This window comes from Rousettus aegyptiacus, unplaced genomic scaffold (assembly GCF_014176215.1).
Source record: "Rousettus aegyptiacus isolate mRouAeg1 unplaced genomic scaffold, mRouAeg1.p scaffold_m13_p_15, whole genome shotgun sequence".
NCBI lineage: Eukaryota > Metazoa > Chordata > Mammalia > Chiroptera > Pteropodidae > Rousettus > Rousettus aegyptiacus.
In genome coordinates, this window is record NW_023416290.1 from 32,920,564 (window position 1) to 32,938,706 (window position 18,143).

Here is an 18,143-nt window from a genome sequence, read left to right on the forward strand (position 1 = left end):
GATAACACCTCTGCTTTGAAATTTTATGTGAATGCCTGTTGCCTGTAAGATTTAAGTTTAAACTTAAGAGTGACATTTTCACCTTTTTGACCAGTTTACATTCATTCCTTTTCTTGTTTCTGAACTGTGTGTGTGTGTATTTTAATGTCTCTGTCTCCGAATGTGCTCACTTTTTTTTTTTTTTTCCTGGAATCTCCTTTTAGTCTGGAAAATGCTGACTGAACTTTGTAGATCTAGATCAAACATTATCTCTCTGAAAACATGGCTAATCCTTGGAGACTTAGCAGTTTCTTCTGTCATATTTCTCATATTTTGCATCTTATTCTTAAACTTTCATGTGTTTTCAAGAAAATCAGCATGTGATAGTTGTTCAATAAACCTTTGTTATAAGTCATGTCATAATGGTGATGATGAAAAAGTCACCAAATATCTTAATGTCTGGAAGGAAAAGAAACATCTTATTACAAATCAGCATGGTAGTTTTATAAGGGATGAAAATTTTCTGGGGAATGTGGAAGAGGGAATGGTCTGTTCTGACTTGAGGGAACAGTCATTTTTCTACAGGAGCTCAGTTAATCTTAACCCATTTTAATATAAGGTTATACTATATCCATGTTATATGGATTATTTTTTTCTGCCCTCTTCCTTTGGAATTTTAGCATTCCCAAACATTTATAAAGGAAATGAAGTAGTGGCTACTAAAATGCGCTCACCTCCGTAGTTTAAAACTTCTCATTTCAAAGTTATACCAGTAGATTATAGGCAGTCTTCCCCATAAGTAATTTTGTTGTCTAGTGATTTCAAATGTATAGTTAATGTCACTAATTACTCCTATTACTAGTTGTAGGTAGGCTTTACACAAATGAAATGACCTCATTCAGTGTCTTTTCTAAAAAGTTCCATCACCATATTTTTCAGCCTCAGTTTGTTTCTGCAGCCTTCCTACTCAGCACAAGGAGCTTTTGAGGTTCATAGATAGCTCCACAGGGTTTATTCCAAGGAATGAGGAGTTTCAAGAAAGAGGCTAAATTTAAATAGATGAAGAAAAAAATTGTATGCGATTAAGAAACTTGAGCTTTGGCTAATAAGTAAAAGAGAAAAACTTTTTATGTGATTAAAGGAGATTTTTATGAGGTTCATAAAGGCAAATTCCAAAAATTTTATGCAATAGAGCATAATTGATTAGATGCCTTTTCTTCCAAATTCTAAGTTAAGGAATTTACTTAAAAGCAAAAACAAAACAAAACAAACAAAAACCCCAATAACTCTCACAAATAACAAAAAACAGACCAAAAAACCCCCTTTTTTTCTTGCAAGTCACACATCTGTCAGTCCTGAGAAAAAAACTTATCAAAGGGAAAAGTGGTTCTAATGACTACTCTTATGGAAAATTGCATGACAGAAGCATATACAGTGAAAATTTAATTATGTGAAATTGGAAATGATTTTAGTATTCTAGTATTTTGACATTGCAAAATAGTATGTAGTGAGAGGTTGAAGATGAGTAGTTTCAGGGCAAATAATTAATTCATTGATTGTAAAAGTAGGCATACATCAGGTGTAAGTTGATTCTGAGGAGATACCTTCTTAATATAGCAGACAGACCTCTTCCAAAAAAACAGTGCACAGAAGTTATTTGCTAATGTTAGCACTTATTAAGAAAAGACAACACTAGAGGCATTCCTGGATCTGATTCTTGTCATTCCATTTACTTGACCTAAGTGTCCCCTAAGGTCTCTTTTTTCAAAGTTATTGAACATGTTTCCATATAAGTCCTGGATTCCATATCCTTGAGGAATGCTCCTTAATGATTTGTAGCAGTTAAACAACGAAAAACAGGTAAGTACTTTGAAGAGTACACTGTGTTATTGTGTATTATCATCTATAATTTTATGTGGTTTTTCCGTTTTAAAATCTTTATTTTGTAGTCTGTAGGTGTGCCACTTATATTGGTTAATATGATTATATTGCTTTCTAAAATGATCAGATTTATGATTAAGAAAATGAGCTGCTATATTACTCTTGTTTCTGTGAGAAAATAAAATTTGACTTAAGTCATTTCAACCCATAGTTTTATTTTCTAATTCATGTCATAACTATGAAGAATTCTTGTTTAGAGGACTAAAAACAGCATCACAGATTGCTTTCTGAGTTAGTATTGGGAAACATTTGGTAAAGTTGAGAAATGAGGTTTGTATTTTTTATTTTACTCTGAATTACTAACAATATTCTAAAAAAATTATTATTATGAGCTTGCTATTCCAGGCCTTTTTTTCCCTTTTATATTTTAAAGTCGGTGCTTTCTAAACAATAACAAAGAATTATCCCAGGATACAACTTAAACTAAAATTGGATATTTCATCTTCTTTTAGAGAGTGGTTTTAATTTTCTATAGATATATTTAGCATGTTCACATATTAGGAATTTGACTGTCTTTAAATAGCCTCAAACTGTGTTAAAATTTGCCGACATTCAGAAAGCATGTCAAAATTTGATTTTAAAATAGAAATTGCCTATTATAGTATAGGTTATCTTTAGAGTTTTCTTACATAGGACAAATCGTACTGTTCAGAATGTGTTTATTCGCTCAAATGTCTTTTTACTTTCCTTTATCTAGAATCAAAACTTTTTAAAGTAGCAAGAATGTTTAATGCAGGCTATGTCAATAGTCTTTTAAGAAAGAAATCCAACTCTGTTCGAGTAGCATCTAGAGTGGACTTTTACCCTAGGCAGAGGAAAAGGAAAAGGAATAGAACAAAGAAAGGAAAAAATATGTAGTCATTGGAGAAGGGAAGTTCTCCTTTCAGTGGAGGAAGAATGCTACCTACAGTCCCTTCTAGGAAAGAGCTTCTGACAGAAGACAAGGAGTTTTTATCAGAAATTCCTCTCCATTGCTAAGATTTGTTTAAGACTAACTTCCTTCAGGTATTTGGGGTAAGGAAAGTTAAGATCTGCTAGGTCACTTTAGCTGTAATTGGTGTCTCTACTTTCAAGCTTGCTCCAATATAGTCTTTCTATCACACTCAGAGTTATTTTCCCCATCAATATAAATAAACCTATGTTATTCCCTACCCTCTCTTTTCACATTGAGAACAGAAAATTCCAACTGCTTTTCCTAGTTTTAAAAATTTCCTATCTATATTCCTGACTTAACCTACCACTCATTTCCCACTATGTTTTGACTATGCTGTCTTTATGGTTCTGTTTAAGGCTGTTGTTTAGCTGTGCCTTCAAATGGTTGTCTTATTGCTTTGCACTTGGCTGGCTCTGGGCCAGTTTACATGTCAGTTTCATAGACAGGTCTTCATGATCATCCAACATTAAGGAGTCCATCATTCTCTTTCCTATTACCGTACTCTGATTTTTTGAATTGTACTTGTCACTATCTGATGTTTTCTTGTGTGCTTGTGTTTTTGCTTATTTCTCCAGAAACTTCTACTATATCTTTAGTGCCTAGAATAGTGCTTGGCATATAGTTGGTGCCTAATAAATACTTGTTGAAGAAATGTGTGAATCACCACTCTAGAACTAGTTATGCTACCTATATATAATATCAGTGTATCTAGTCCAAGTAATAGTGTCTAAATTTTCAGAAACTTTACTTGCTTGCACTGTAAGTTTTATTGTTATGAAAACAGAGACCTAATAAGAGCGGTGAAAAAGAACTTTCAGGTTGATGTCTGGAAAACTGGGTTTCAATTTTAGCACTTTGAGATATAATATAAATTAGGCATAGTCACTATACTAATGTGACTACATTACTTCTGTAAAGTAACTTCTTATAAGATTGTTCTGAAGTTAAATAAAATTGTATTTTTGAGTTTTTCATACACAGATTATTTGTCCCCCTCCCCCAGAAATCAAATGCCTTTACCTGTTTTTTAATAATTTTAAAAGGTGAGTTTTAGTTTTATAATTTTACTACATAAATCTTTGCTATAAAGATGTAACAAAATTAAGTATCTTAGAGAATATGTAGAATTGCTATTGAACATTTGAGGTGAAAACTGGTCGACTTAATTTCTTCAGCTTTTTCCTTACTAGTTCTTTCATTCCTTATCTCTTTTCTTTCTGCCAATTTCCTTTTGATTGGTTCTTCATGTAATTTGAAATCCAGGTGGTTTTTTTTCTTTCTGAAATATTATAGAAAATGTGATAAACCAGGTAAAGACATGGATATATATTGATTCATCTCTAAGCTTTGACAGTTACGGAAGAATAAAGTATTTTAAAGCTTTTCTACATTAATTTTTTCGTTTGTAAGAGCAGTACATATAATCATATTGATCATCTCCTGATCACAATTTGCACTTTTTGGCATTTACATGTTCACTAGTATATTAGTAAGCTGCTCAGAATGCCCTTTCTTCTTCTCAACTGTCAAACTTGTTTCTCCATAAAGATTTAGTTAAAATCTACCTTTTTTTCTAGTTACTTTCCCACCTGCTGGATTTGAAGTGATTGCTTATTTTTTTTTAATCTTACATCAGCTATTGTTTGTAATTAATTATACTTTACTCTTTCTAGCATCTTATTTTGTTAGCCATTGATAATCATTTTACTTTTTCTATCTTACAGTTTTTAACAGTCATTATATTCTTGAAAGTTAATAACTGTATGGTTTTTTTTTTTTTTATTTCAAGCTCTTTAAGGTCTCTTTCCATAGCATCTGCTGTATTTTTTTTTATTCATTTTATGTGCTTAATAAAATGGTTTTTTGTTTTGTTTATTCTTTATTAAACAGCCATTTATTTTACTCACAAAAGAAATAGTTGTGTATTTAATGAGTGAAAATACTATGAAGTGGTTAAGTAGCAGACTCGTAGTAACATTGCTTAGATTTGAATCCCAACTTTACTACTTGATTGTTGTAGGAACCTTGGAAAAGTCACTAAACCTCTCTGTGCCTCAGTTTTCTCATCTGTAATGAAGAAAATAATTTTTTTAGGACTGTTGTGTGGATTAACTGAGAAACATATAGATGTTATATGCTTAACATATTGTTCAGTATGTAGTTGCCACTCAGTACATACGAGTTAGTTTCATGAATGTTAGCATGATTATTTTATGGAATAGTTGAAGGAGGTTTTAAAGTCAGTCTCTGCTGATTGTGTGACCTTGGGCAACTTTTCTACTTCTTTGAAACCCAGTTTGATATTGGTAAAATTAGGATTATTTATTTTGAGAATTAAATGTTAATTTCTGTATAAACCTCTGTGTGTGTGTGTGTGTGTGTGTGTGTGTGTGTGTAACATACTATATGCACTGAGCACATGTATTAAGTGATATATATGTCAGCTCTCTCTAGCAACTCTCTTTTTCTTTAGTCTGAATTGCTGTTGTCAGCAGCAATTCCCTGCCTATCTTCTTTCTTCATTTCCTTTTTTCTCCCTCCTTCCCTTCCTCCTTCTCTCCATATGTCTTCCTGACAGGAATTAAAAGCAAGTCAAGGAAGGATGACTCTAGCAGCAGTTGGTTTAGTGCCTTTACAAACTAAATGGTGGGAAACCTTAATATATTTTTCCAAGAGTCCATGATATTAGAAGAAGATGAGTACATAGACAGAAATGAGTAAAAGCGTTAATATGGGAAACAAAATTTTCAGTATAAATATGGGTTTCATAATACTGGACTGTTTTATTATCACTTGTGCTGTTGTCTTACATAAAAACACTATCGATGTCTCTTGATTTGTTCATGATGGTAGTTTATTAATTGTGTGTATATTAGTAATTTCATCTAATAGTAGTGTGAAGTTGTTCATAGTTACCTTCTTTTCATTGTTATATAAGAATGCAAATGCAAACCAAAATAATTAAATTCTAGATGGTTATAAATTCAAAAATTTTTCTATAACAAACAATAAAAAATTTTCAAAATTGTTAATGTTTTCCTTTTTCTCTTAGACCAGAGAGTGTTATAGTTGAGTATCACCCCGTGGGTTGGAGTCTCACCTTACTTAGTTCACATCAGACGACTAGCAGCAGAGGTCTTTCCAGCCAATATGAGAGGATATTAGCACCATCTTGTGGTACCTCCTATTCCGTGCCATTTACTTTTGTGCCCTGTCAATACATAGATCTTTGATAATCAGGTAAGGAAAAGTAAGGAAGACGTCAATTTGGCCATTATCTTCCCAAAGCTTATATACATTCTGTTCATTAGACATGCCCTACTGTTGAATCCTTAATATTTCCATAAGATTTAAAATTTTAGATTTCATCTATTGTGGTAATGATTTGAAGTGCTTCAAATTCTTAGGCATATGTAGCAAGATAGCTTAAAAAGTGTAGGAATGATATGTGACACTATTCTAGTAGGTGTTACTTTGTTTTTCTCTGAATTATAAGATTATTGTAAAGTAAGTGTTTTCTTACCTTACAATTATTTTAGAAATAAATATGGTGTAAGTATGAAGTATTTGTTGAATTTTGTTTTGATTTCTATTTTAACATATATAAACTTTTAAAATTTATAATGATTTATAAATAACCTTAAATATGTGTTTTATATTTTTTGAAGAAATTGTATTCATAAAATACATTGACTTTTAAAAGCATCATTTTCATAAAGCTCAGAATATTAATTTTCTGGGGTTTATTTTACATTTTTATATTTTGAATAATTGTTTTTTTTCATGTTATCCTCCATTAGAATATTTTTATATTTTAAAATTTGGAAACCAAAATATTATCCTTTAAATTCAGAATTACAGGTTCTATGAATTTCTAAAGAAAATTCAGTGTTGATGATGGACAAATATAAAGGCTAGGAAGCACAGTAACGTGGGTATCATATGACATTTTTTATTTTAAAAAGTTTACTACGTATGCCAAATCCTCCATGTAACTAAAAAAATTTACACTTATTTTTTAAATGTTAATTTCTAAAGTTGACTGTATTGCTTGAATTTTTGTAATAAAATTAAAGAATAATTTAAGTGTAGACTAAAATATAATTTGTCTAATTCAGTATATGGATTAAGCACATAGCAGTTATGCAGTAGGTGGTTGACTAATTCTAATCAAAAAGTATGGCTTCTAGGTTATGAATCAATGTACAAAAAAGCATCTATTGGTGGTACTTGATTACAAAGGAAAACCACTGTTTTTTTTTTTCTTTCAAAACATTATGTCGTAACCTTGAAGACAAGGTAGACTTCTTAATATAACTTTATTTTGTTTTCTTTTTTTCGAATATCAACTTTCCTTTGTCAGATAAGGACATTTTAAAACACCTTCCTATCACATTCATTTCATGAAACAAAGGACTTGTTAACCTTTTAAAAACAGGCAGAGCTTAATTTCAGAATAAGACATTGTTTTCTAATTATGCTCCTTTCGTGGATTTACTTCTACTTGGGAATGCTCTACTGGCAAGAGTAAAAGATGGTGTAAGTGGTCTTTTACATTACTTAGAAAATTAAGAAAATTGTGGTACTAGTGACAGAAGCAAGGGAACTAACAGTGGGACCTAATGTAAATTTAGTTCTCAGCTGCTTTCAAAGGTTTTTTAGGGTAGTTTATTCCTTCCTCTGAGGGACATTGGTTTTTGTATCAATAGAGTATTTATTATTGTATCATTATTAATATCACTATGGAAAATCATTTGATTTTGGGGGAGAGAGTTCCTTTCAATTCTTGTATTCTCTATGTTCTTCCGGCAGTAGCATTTATGTCCACAGGCTCTGGAGGAGACGGGACAGGGATTGACTTGCTAGCTATAGTAAACTTGAACAAGTTGCCAGTGGTGTCTCACGGATCCTGTTTTCTCACCTGTAAAGTGAAGATGATAATACATGGCATATAGTAATAAGCACTTTGTAAATAGTAGATATTACCTGGTATCATCAATAGAAGAAAACTTCAGAGTGATCTTAACCAATCAGTCTTATTGGAAAATCCATAGACACTTATCAAATTATTAAGGAATGGATAGGCATTTAGTGCCTCTCACTATTGAGGCTAGAGAGAACTATACCTTTCATACATTGTCTCAGAGCAAGGGTTGGGAAACTTTTTATAAAAGGTCAGATAATAAATATTCTAGACTTTGTGGACCATAGGTCTCTGTTTCAGTTATTCAGCCATGCTATTGTATCAGGAAAGCAGCCATAGACAATATGTAAATGATTGAGCATGGCTGTGTACCAGTAAAACTTTATTTATAAACACTAATATTTGAATTTCATATATTCGTCACATCATGCAGTGTTATTCTTTTGATCTTTTCATCTGTTTTAAATGTACAAACTTTTCTTAGTCTGTGATCTGTACAAAAACAGTAACAAGCCCAAATACAACACTGTGTTGTACCTCTGAAACTAATATATTGCATGTCAACTGTAATTTAAAAATAAAAAATTTAAAAAGATATACATGATACAAATAAAAGGGAGATAGGTTTGCATTTAGGAATTATACATAAAAATAATAATAAGAAAAAAAGACATAGAAACTGAAAGAGGTTCCAGTAAATTTAACCATTGATAGAGGAAATAATAAGATTTAGAACTTAAGGAGCATGGGGAAAATACGATACGATATTTACTTGAATTACATATTTTATAAAAAGCTATTAGTGGATAGTAGAATAGTGGTGACTTCTTTGAGAGGTATCATAGAATAAAGATTATAAGTGCTGGGCTTTACAGTCAAACAGACCTGGTTTTCAGTCCTATCTTTTGAGCTTATTTGCTTTTATTATCTTAGACATTTTATTACATTTTTCTAGGGCTCATATTTAACATTTATAAAATGAGTTGAATGTATAAATATGTAACCTACTGCCTTAGGTTGTTGTTGAAATAATGAGATAAAGCCTAATAAGTATTTAGAGTAGTGCCTTGTACACAAAAAGTGCTATTATTTTTATTTTGCAGTCTGAAAGACCGTAACAACTACAGGTCGATTATCCCCACCCTTTTTTTTTGCATTTAGATATAATAACAATAGCCGTTTAAGGTGAGATTATTATTGTTCCAGGGAACAACTCTTTGAGAGAAAAAAAATACATAGTTATGTTGACTGATCTCACTGTAATGTTATGATCAGTATTCTAAAAGAAGGCCCTTGTTGCTTCTTGGCAGCTGTCCCTTTTTCCCCTAGTCCGTTTATCCTCTGCTTTCCTATTAACTTGCTACTTGAAGTGTGATAACTTGGGAGCACAGTGTTAGCATCATCTGGAAGCTTGTTAGAAATGCACCATCTCAGGTTACACACTAGATCTTATAGAATCAATCTTTATTTTAATAAAATTCTTCGGGCGATTCTTACGCACATTCAGGTTTGAGAAACACTGTCCTTAAACCACTGATTCTCACTTTATCCTCTCTTCAAACCCTTTCCCATCTCTCTCAATTCTTTCAAAACCATTTCATGGATAATAACTTTGCTTTCTACTTCTCTGAAAAGAGTAATATGAGAAGAGACTCTTCTTATACACTCACATATGCACCTTTACTTATCTTTCAGTATCTATACCAGTACTCTGCCTTCTTAACTGTTACTGTAGATGGAATAGCCGTGCTTCTGTCTAAGGCTTGTTCACTAGATCCCATCTCTTTGCACTACTCAGGGATACCACTCCTGTAAATCTGTACTCATTCACTTACATCGTTCACATTTCCCTCTTCTGGATCATTCCCTCTAGCCTTGTTTAAACTTGCTGCTCCCCACCCCAACTCAAAAAATGAAACAAAATTTTCTTTGGATCCCATTTTCTCCTCACCAGCTACCAAGCATTTCCTTGCTCTCTTTGCAGTACAGCTTCTCAAAAGAATTGTTTATACTCACTGTTTCCATTTCTTCTCCTCTTGTTTCCTCATTCACACCAATTAGTCTTTTGCTCCTCTCCCTCCATTAAAACTGGTCTTGTCTAAATTACCAGTCACCTAAGCATTGTTATATTCAATTGACAGTTCACAGTCCTCATCTAAGTTATAGCATTATTTAACAAAGTTGATCACGCTCTCTTCCTTTCTTCCATTTTTGTCTTCTCTTGGTTTCTTTTCTATTTCTCCGAGTGCTTCTGTCTTATTGTCTGATTCCTTTTCATTTCCAACTTGAAATATATGAGCTTTTTTGTCTAGCTTCTTTCACTTAACATAATGTTTTCAAGGTTCATCCACATTGTAGCATATATTATTCCTTTTTGTAGCCAAGTTATATTACATTGTATGCATGTATGTATCACATTTGTTTATCCCTTCATTATGTACATTAGAATTGTTTCTACCTTTTGGCAATTGTGTATTGTGCAGCTATGAACATGTGTGTATATATACACACATGTGTGCACACACAGACTGTTTTGAGTACCTATTTTTGATTTTTGGGGGGATATACCTAGATGTGGAATTGTGGTCGTATGGTAAGTCCATGTTTAACTTTTCGAGGAATGTCCAAACTGTTGCCATAGCAGCTGAACCATTTTGTGTTTCCACTAGCAGTGTGCTAGGGTTCCTGTTTTTCCTTATCATTGCCAGAATTTTTTTTTTCTTCAGTATACTGTTCTAGTGGGTGTAAAATGGTATTTACAAAGTGTTGGTCTGTATGTCCCTAATTATTAATGATGTGGAGCAGCTTTTCATTTGCCTATTGGCCATTTGTAAACCCATTCCTTGTTCTTTCCTTTGTTGAATATTTGAAGATGCCCTTTAAAGATCTATGGTGTTCTCTCTCTTTTGCAACTCTCTCTCTTTTGGTACTCTTTCCTATGGACTCTAGCCTCTTTGATTCTCCAGTTCTCTCAGCTCTGTCTCCTCTACTTAGGGAGAGTGCCAGGCTTTGCTTGGTTCCTCTTTCTACATCATATCCTGGAATTTCTCTCAAGGCAGTTAGCTGGGGCAGTTGTAAGGCAGACCTCATTTATTTTTTATATGTCAGAGTACACAGTTCTTTGTTGCCTGAATTCCAGTTTCTTGCATTCCTTTGTTTCATGTATTTTCCCCAGTGTTTTGGTTGTTTCAATGAGAGGTTATATCTGATCCTATGACTTTGTATCTTGGCCTAATGTGGAACCCTTTCTTCTTTAAGACAGAGAAAATGAGGCTCGGAATGTGCCAAATTCAAATTAACTCTGCTGAGATTCCTGTGAAGAATTCATGTTATCTTTTTATATACCATCACCATCTTGAATGTTAAGCATTTTGTGCTTTGGCACTCCAATGTCTGGACTTGGCCGACTCTGGGAGGTTGAGAGAGTAGATGTATAATCAATTGATTTACTTTGTCAGGGATAGTGGACATTGATTATTATTCACCTGGGAGTGGAGAACTTTCTAAATGAAATTTGAATCTCTTCTATGACTACTGGCAAGGACTGAAAAATTCTCAATAATGAAAATCACATGTTTTAAAAGAAATGGACCAAGGAATACTTAACTTCATTTTAGTGATGTTGCATTTTCTTTTTATTTGTAATGGAAATATCCCTTCTTTCCAGGAATATTAAGTGACTTTGCGAAAAAGACATTCTTTCTTTCTTTCTTTCTTTCTTTCTTTCTTTCTTTCTTTCTTTCTTTCTTTCTTTCTTTCTTTCTTTCTCCTTCCTTCCTTCCTTCCTTCCTTCCTTCCTTCCTTCCTTCCTTCCTTCCTTCCTTCCTTCCTTCCTTTTTTAAATTAAGGAGCTATAAATATTATGAAAGATTTAAAAATTATTCACATTTGTTCAGAAACACAACATTCATGAAAGAGCTTGTTTTTGTGCTGTTTCGTAGTTAAAGGTCAATGGGTTCCATTTATCCAATGTACTCTCAAAGGAATTAGTAAAAGATTCTACACACAAACACACACACACAGACACAGACACACACATACGGACACACACACAGATGTGACTCTCTGTGTGGAAAGCAATTGGGTACAAATTTGGACAACTGGGGTATTTGGTTGAAGGGTATTTTGGAATTTCTTGAACCATTCTTGCAATGTTGAAGTCTGAAATTAAACTAAAAAGTTATCAAATTAAAAAAAAATCACAATATCATGATCAGTTACTATACTGACTTATATGTGTGAGGAATGATATATCTTTTTTACCTTGTCAGCTATAGAGAAGGAAGGAGTAATATCAATCAAATTACAACCAAAAGGTGAAACAAAAATAGACACAAATTTAAATATAATACAGTATAATAAACAATGAAAGTAATGTAGATAGAACTGTGGCCAAAGAACTAGGCACCATGTTCATCAAGGAAATTAGAAAATTATGGAAAAAACAGAAAAAGAAAAATTTGAAAAGGAAATTTAGAATGGGTCAGGACAGAATAAAGATATAAAAAAATCAAGAAAGACATTTTTCTTCAGTATTTTCAAGAGAATTGCAAACAACGCATTTCAAAAAACTTCATTTCTTCTTTATTCGATAATCTAAGCCATACAATTCTTTAGAATTCCACTCAGAAATCACTTGTATTCTTTAGTTTTCTCTCTTACTTTGAGACATGTATTCCTACATTTTCTGTAGTTCCGAAGCTGTTACTTTTTATTTTTTGTGATTATTAGTTTATTATTTTTTCTCTTTTTCAGCCCATCTCCACAAGACCACTGAAGATCTAGAGAATGCTTTGTGTTTTATTTATCTTTGCACATTGAATATTTAGCACAATACCTTGTTCATATTCGATCAATGAATGATAGCTAAAGAATTGAAGAAAGGGATGGAGGGAAGAAGAGAGGGTTATATTAATCCTCATAAGCATGGGGTAAAATGAAATAGACATAGATTTAAATAGACAGTTTTAGATCAAGTTAAGATATCTGGTTTCAGTCACAGGCGTATCCTTTTGCAAGAAAGCATAGAATACCTTGATTGATAATCCTACGAAACCATAGGTGATTTCAGGGGTGAGGTATAGTAATCCCCAAAGGGAACCCGAGTTTCTTTTGCTTTTACCAGAAGCAACAAAATAGAGTGTCTTGAGTTTAGAAAGCAGAGCCTAACAGAAAGGCTTATGTGCTACTGTTATTAGGGATTAGAGTCCCAGGATGAGGTTATGAGTCAGAAAAGGAGGGAGAGCTATATGGGCATTTGTGATCTAGTTGACCATTACTACTTCCCCGGATAGTTCTTTCTGGGAAGGATTTTTTTCTACCGACTCACATATTTCATTTGTCAAGGTTCTCCTCCTCAGGACACTAACTTTGCTGCTTTTCTAGTTCGTGTATGTATCATGGGCACTGAATGAGATACTGTACTGTTCCATATCTCGGAGTCAGCTGTGGAGCCTCATGGCAGAGACAAAAGACGTTGGATGGGACCAAGTCTAGCCTTTGTTGGTTTGCCCTGTAAGGTGTTGGTAGGAGTCCATGTCTACCTGGTCACCGCTGCAACTGATGGAATAAAAGACAGTTTGGCCTCACGTGGAGATTTTAGAGGCATCTGAGACAGGGAAAGGAATACAAAACATTAGCTAGCCACTAAAAATGACACAGGAAAAGGCTTATCATAAGACATTAAATAATAATTATATAGAATGTAATGCCAGTTATGTTTTTTAAGAAAATAACTGGGATTTATGTCCTTAAATATTATGAGACTCATCGACAGCAATATTGATTAAAAATATTTTCTTTCTACTTTTTTGTCGACTATAAAAATATCACCAATTATCCTGTATTACTTCTATAATCCGGTAAAAGGCTTAACACAAACAGTGTACATGGAGTAGTATCACATACGAATATTGGAAACCAGGCCTGTAAACATATCTATTTGTTATCACTAATCAAAATGTGTCTTATATTGAATAGTATTGGGAGTATTCTTTGATTTGGAACATATTTTCAGATAATTCCTTCTGTATGAAATGAAACTGTGTGTTTGAAAGATTAAAGATAAGTGCAAAAATTTACTCATGTGTTTGTGCATTACCTCTAGTATTTTCTATGTGCCAAACACTGCTTGGATATGTGTGAATAGTAGAGATGGTTCTGTCTGAAGAGGCAGATATTAAATAAACAAAAATTATATAATCAAATGTTAAGGAATAGTAAAAAATAAAGATACATGATAAAAAGTAGAGTGAAAAAAAACTAATTTGAGAGGATCGTCAGAGTTAGGCCTCTGTAACAAAGATGACTGAAGGGACAGGAAAAAATTTGATATGTTCAGGGGTAGCTGAAGCATAGTCACCAGGGAGAAAGTGCCAGAGGTGAGATTGCAGAGAGTGGTGCAGGTCAGGTCGGGCATAGCTTTACAGGCTATGGTAAGTTTAGATTTAATGCAGAGGGGGCTGGTAAGACTGTGTTTAAGTTGAGGAATTGCACAATCTGGTTTATTCTCTAAACACATGAAATCTTTAGATGTTTAGATATATTGTTTTAAGTTTTTATTATAAAAGTAATTATATTTTCATTAAGTAGAATTTGGGAAGTTAAAAAAAATCTAGAAAACAGGTTAAAAAAATTAACCTATCACTCAAAACAAACCACCAAATTTTTTTTACAGATATCCTTAGTTTTTCCCTTGCTATTTACCCTTGTTTTAAATTGTATTTAAAATTTCTGTTTATGTCTAAGAATATTCCCATTTTTACATAGGCTTCATAACCATATTTTTAGGATTGTTCATTATTATTTAAAGATTAAGGAATTTTGTCACTTCTATACATCATGGTTTGCCTTAACCATTCCTCGGTTTTGGAGACCTGGATTATTTCAGATACTTTCTATTATAAATAACTGTATGTGAAATTCTTAATTTTAAGCAATATCTGTATTTTCTTAGCGTAGATTTCTGGAAACTGTTGATTAAAGTTACTAACTTTATATTAATTTATATAATTTATACTCCAACGAGCAACATGTCACCCAGGGGTCAGCAAACTTTTTCTCAGGGGACCAGTTTAAGCTTGTGGGCCATATAATGTCTATAACAACTACTCATTTCTCTTGTTTTAGTGCAAAAGCAGCCATAGACAATATGTAAATAAATGACATGGCTGTTTTTCAAAATATTTATAAAATTTTTAGAAATATATCTCACAGCCTATGGATTGAAGCCTGTGTCACTCTACCAATTATCTCCTTGCTAAGTAACCTTTTAAATTGTATGTTTGGAATTTAAAAAATTTGACAAACTTGAAAATAGTTTTAAATCACAAGCTACTTTAAGCTCCATTGTTATTTTTAAAGTAATGATGTGTAGTATGAAATCAATAAGCTTTATATTGTGATTTGTTTTAATAGCCATAGCAATAATTCATTAATTTTCCTTTTGTTTTATATACTTGCTCTGTATTAATCCGTGATGTTCCAGGGGACTGTAATCCAATTTGAACTCCTAGCATGGTAATGACTTAACTCTTAGTGGTTGCAAAAATGACCTTGATTTAATACTGGAATGTTGTTTAGAAATCAGAACTCTTTGAATTTGAAACCCTTTAACTTTTTCAAGTAATCTTCATACCCATATAACCTTTTTAACCTTGAGAACTCTGTATAAGGCTTACTGTTGCTTATTCTTAAAATTTACATGTATTTTACAGTGTTTTATGCCTGTGTTAAAGAGGAAAGATATAAAAACTAGAACCATGGTCAGATACAATAAAGCATTTGCATGTTTCAGAGACCCACTGTTCTTTATGGTGTTATATGTGGTGTAAATAGAATAAGATTCTAGATAACCATCAAGTGCTCTAGTAAGTATTTTTGGAAAATAATAGATAGGCTAAATTAAACATGCAGGTTTATATTTTGCCTTGGCCGTCAGCCCCCACTCCCCTCCAAAAGGCAAGCCAAGTTAGGAGAAGAAAATCATTTTAGTTTCAGATTACTTTGTGAAAACCACAGATATTGGGCTTTTTGTTTGTTTGTTTCTTTCTTTGGTTGGTTTGATACATGCAGGAAAGCAGTTCCCTAAAACTTTTTTGTTTCTTTCTGGAGCATGGTGATCCAAGGTTATTGTATTAAAAATATTGCCTTAATTTCTGAAAAATTGAAAGAAATTACTTGGCTGGAGAAGGTTGACTGGTGGAATGGAAGGCAGTATCCTGACTTAGGAATGCTAGAAATCTATTCTGATTTATGCTACAAGATCCTAGACGAAATGAGAAGTAATGATGTTAAGTATCAGAAAATACATGCTTGTCTGGTCTTGATCAAAAAAGCATTGCTTTTAATTTTCAAGTTAAGATTTATTATTATTAATAAAAATTTTAGTATTCAGGGATTTCATAATTAAATCAAAATGTGTACGCCGTCTCCTAGTTAGTCTGTTGAATATTATCATGATTTTGAAAGAGTCCTCTCCAACCGTTACTTATACATGGAATTGAAAAACTGCAGATACTATCTACCGTGGGCGACTCTGGATTCTTCTAGTTCATTTTAAGAATTATTTTAATAAAAATCATTTATTAAGCTTCCTATTAGAATCTATGAGAAGAGTTACATGAATATGATCTTTTATTCTGTGTGCTTAAAATTTAAGATGATGTGGATAACTTCATGTAGTCAGGAAAATTAAAATGCTAAATCAGTACAAGGTTAGAATTGCATAATCAGAGATTATCCATATTGGCTTTAACTTACTTAAACTGAACTATAAATACTATTTTATTCCATGTTATTGTGCGCGAACCCATATTTTATGCATCATTAATTCAAATGATAATTCTGTCATATTTTTATGATGTCTTTACAATATTCATATCCTTAAGTAGTTTAATATATGCTAATACACTTAAGATGTATGTTGGAATTTTGGGCTTACTTATAAAAGAAATGCAGAAAGATTTGAAACGAACAAAACTATCATAATATTACACAATAGAAAAGATTTTATTAAGGTGTATGATTTAATTGGTAATAAATTTTATAATGATATGTTAGTTATCATCTGTATTTTCATTATATTAAATCCTCTGAAACTAAATGCAGTTTAAATGGAAGAATTAGTTTTAAAATTAATTTTTAGTAATAGAATCCTAGATTTCTTCAAATTCATTTGGTATGGCATCACTGGGGTGGGGATTTTGAATAATGAAAATCCTGAATAAAGAACAGTGACAAATTTAGGATAAATAAAAGACTTTTATACGATCTGGTAGTTTTTAAAATGGTTTTTACTTGTGGTGACTCCAAGTTCTACTTTTTTTTTTCTTACATGAACCAAAGTTTTCACTGGAGTTCAAAATTCATCAGAAAAAATGCTAATGTAGTTTCTTGGTTTTAGAATATAAATAATATAGTAATATATTATTTTTGAATCATGAACTAGTATGTTTCTTCTACCTTGGTTTATATACAGCATGGTTCATACACTTTCAGATCATCTTTTTCTATAGTATGTTACTTGTATATTCACCCATGTACACTCAGACATATCACTGTTTTGTTTAACTATATATGCACATTATTTATAAGCATTTTATGTTTAAATATACATAAATATATATGGGATACCTGAAATTTCTGTGCAATACACTTGTCTGCATTTGCTTTTTTCACTTTAAATATACTTACTATTTTGCACTTATTTTTGTGTCATTACATACATCCCTGCTTCATTTAATAGTTGAATGGTGTTCCATTAAATAATCATAATTTGACTCTAGATGTTGATATTATTTGTATATTTCTGTCATTGTAAAATTACCAATGAACATCTTTCTGCATATTGCTTTCAGAGCATCTGCAAGTATTGTAGGATTCTACTGACTGAAATAGCTGTATCAGGGAGTATACACATTTAAATTTTTAGTAGATAATTCCAAAATGGCCTACCAGTTTTCTTTTATTTCAATAGAACATAAGAGTGTTTTATCCTTCATAGCCTTATCAGTAATAGAATTTCATTCACTTAGACTTTTGTTAGTCTAACATTAAAAAATTATCTTATTGTTTTACTTGGAAGTTCTTTGGCTGTTAGTGATGTTGATCGTTAGTGAAGGCCTGTCCTCTAATTTTCTAATTTATTTATATTCATTGCCCATTTTTCTATTTGATTGTATATCTTTTTTTTTCTTAAGAATTTTGAAGTAGTCTTCCTGTGTTGTGAATATTATCTTGTTATATATTTTTCTAATATTTTCTCCTAGTCTGAGTTTTGCCTTTAAGTTTGTTTATGGCATCTCTTATCATTTTTGAAGTTATAAGCTTTTAATTGTCAAAGCTGTCTATAATTACCTCTGTAGT

General features: G+C 32.1%; 1 protein-coding gene across 14 annotated transcripts in view; it reads left to right on the plus strand.

Annotated features, from left to right (window-relative positions):
- The window catches only part of VPS13B (vacuolar protein sorting 13 homolog B), a 670,010-nt gene that overhangs the window by 230,115 nt on the left and 421,752 nt on the right, over positions 1–18,143 (plus strand). Inside the window, exon 20 of one of the 14 annotated variants that reach the window (XR_004954710.1) lies at positions 5,907–6,094. The exons of the other annotated variants lie outside the window; for them this stretch is intronic. The gene's annotated coding sequence lies outside the window, so the exon portion shown is untranslated. The remainder of the gene's footprint in view (positions 1–5,906; positions 6,095–18,143) is intronic. 14 annotated transcript variants of the gene reach the window in all.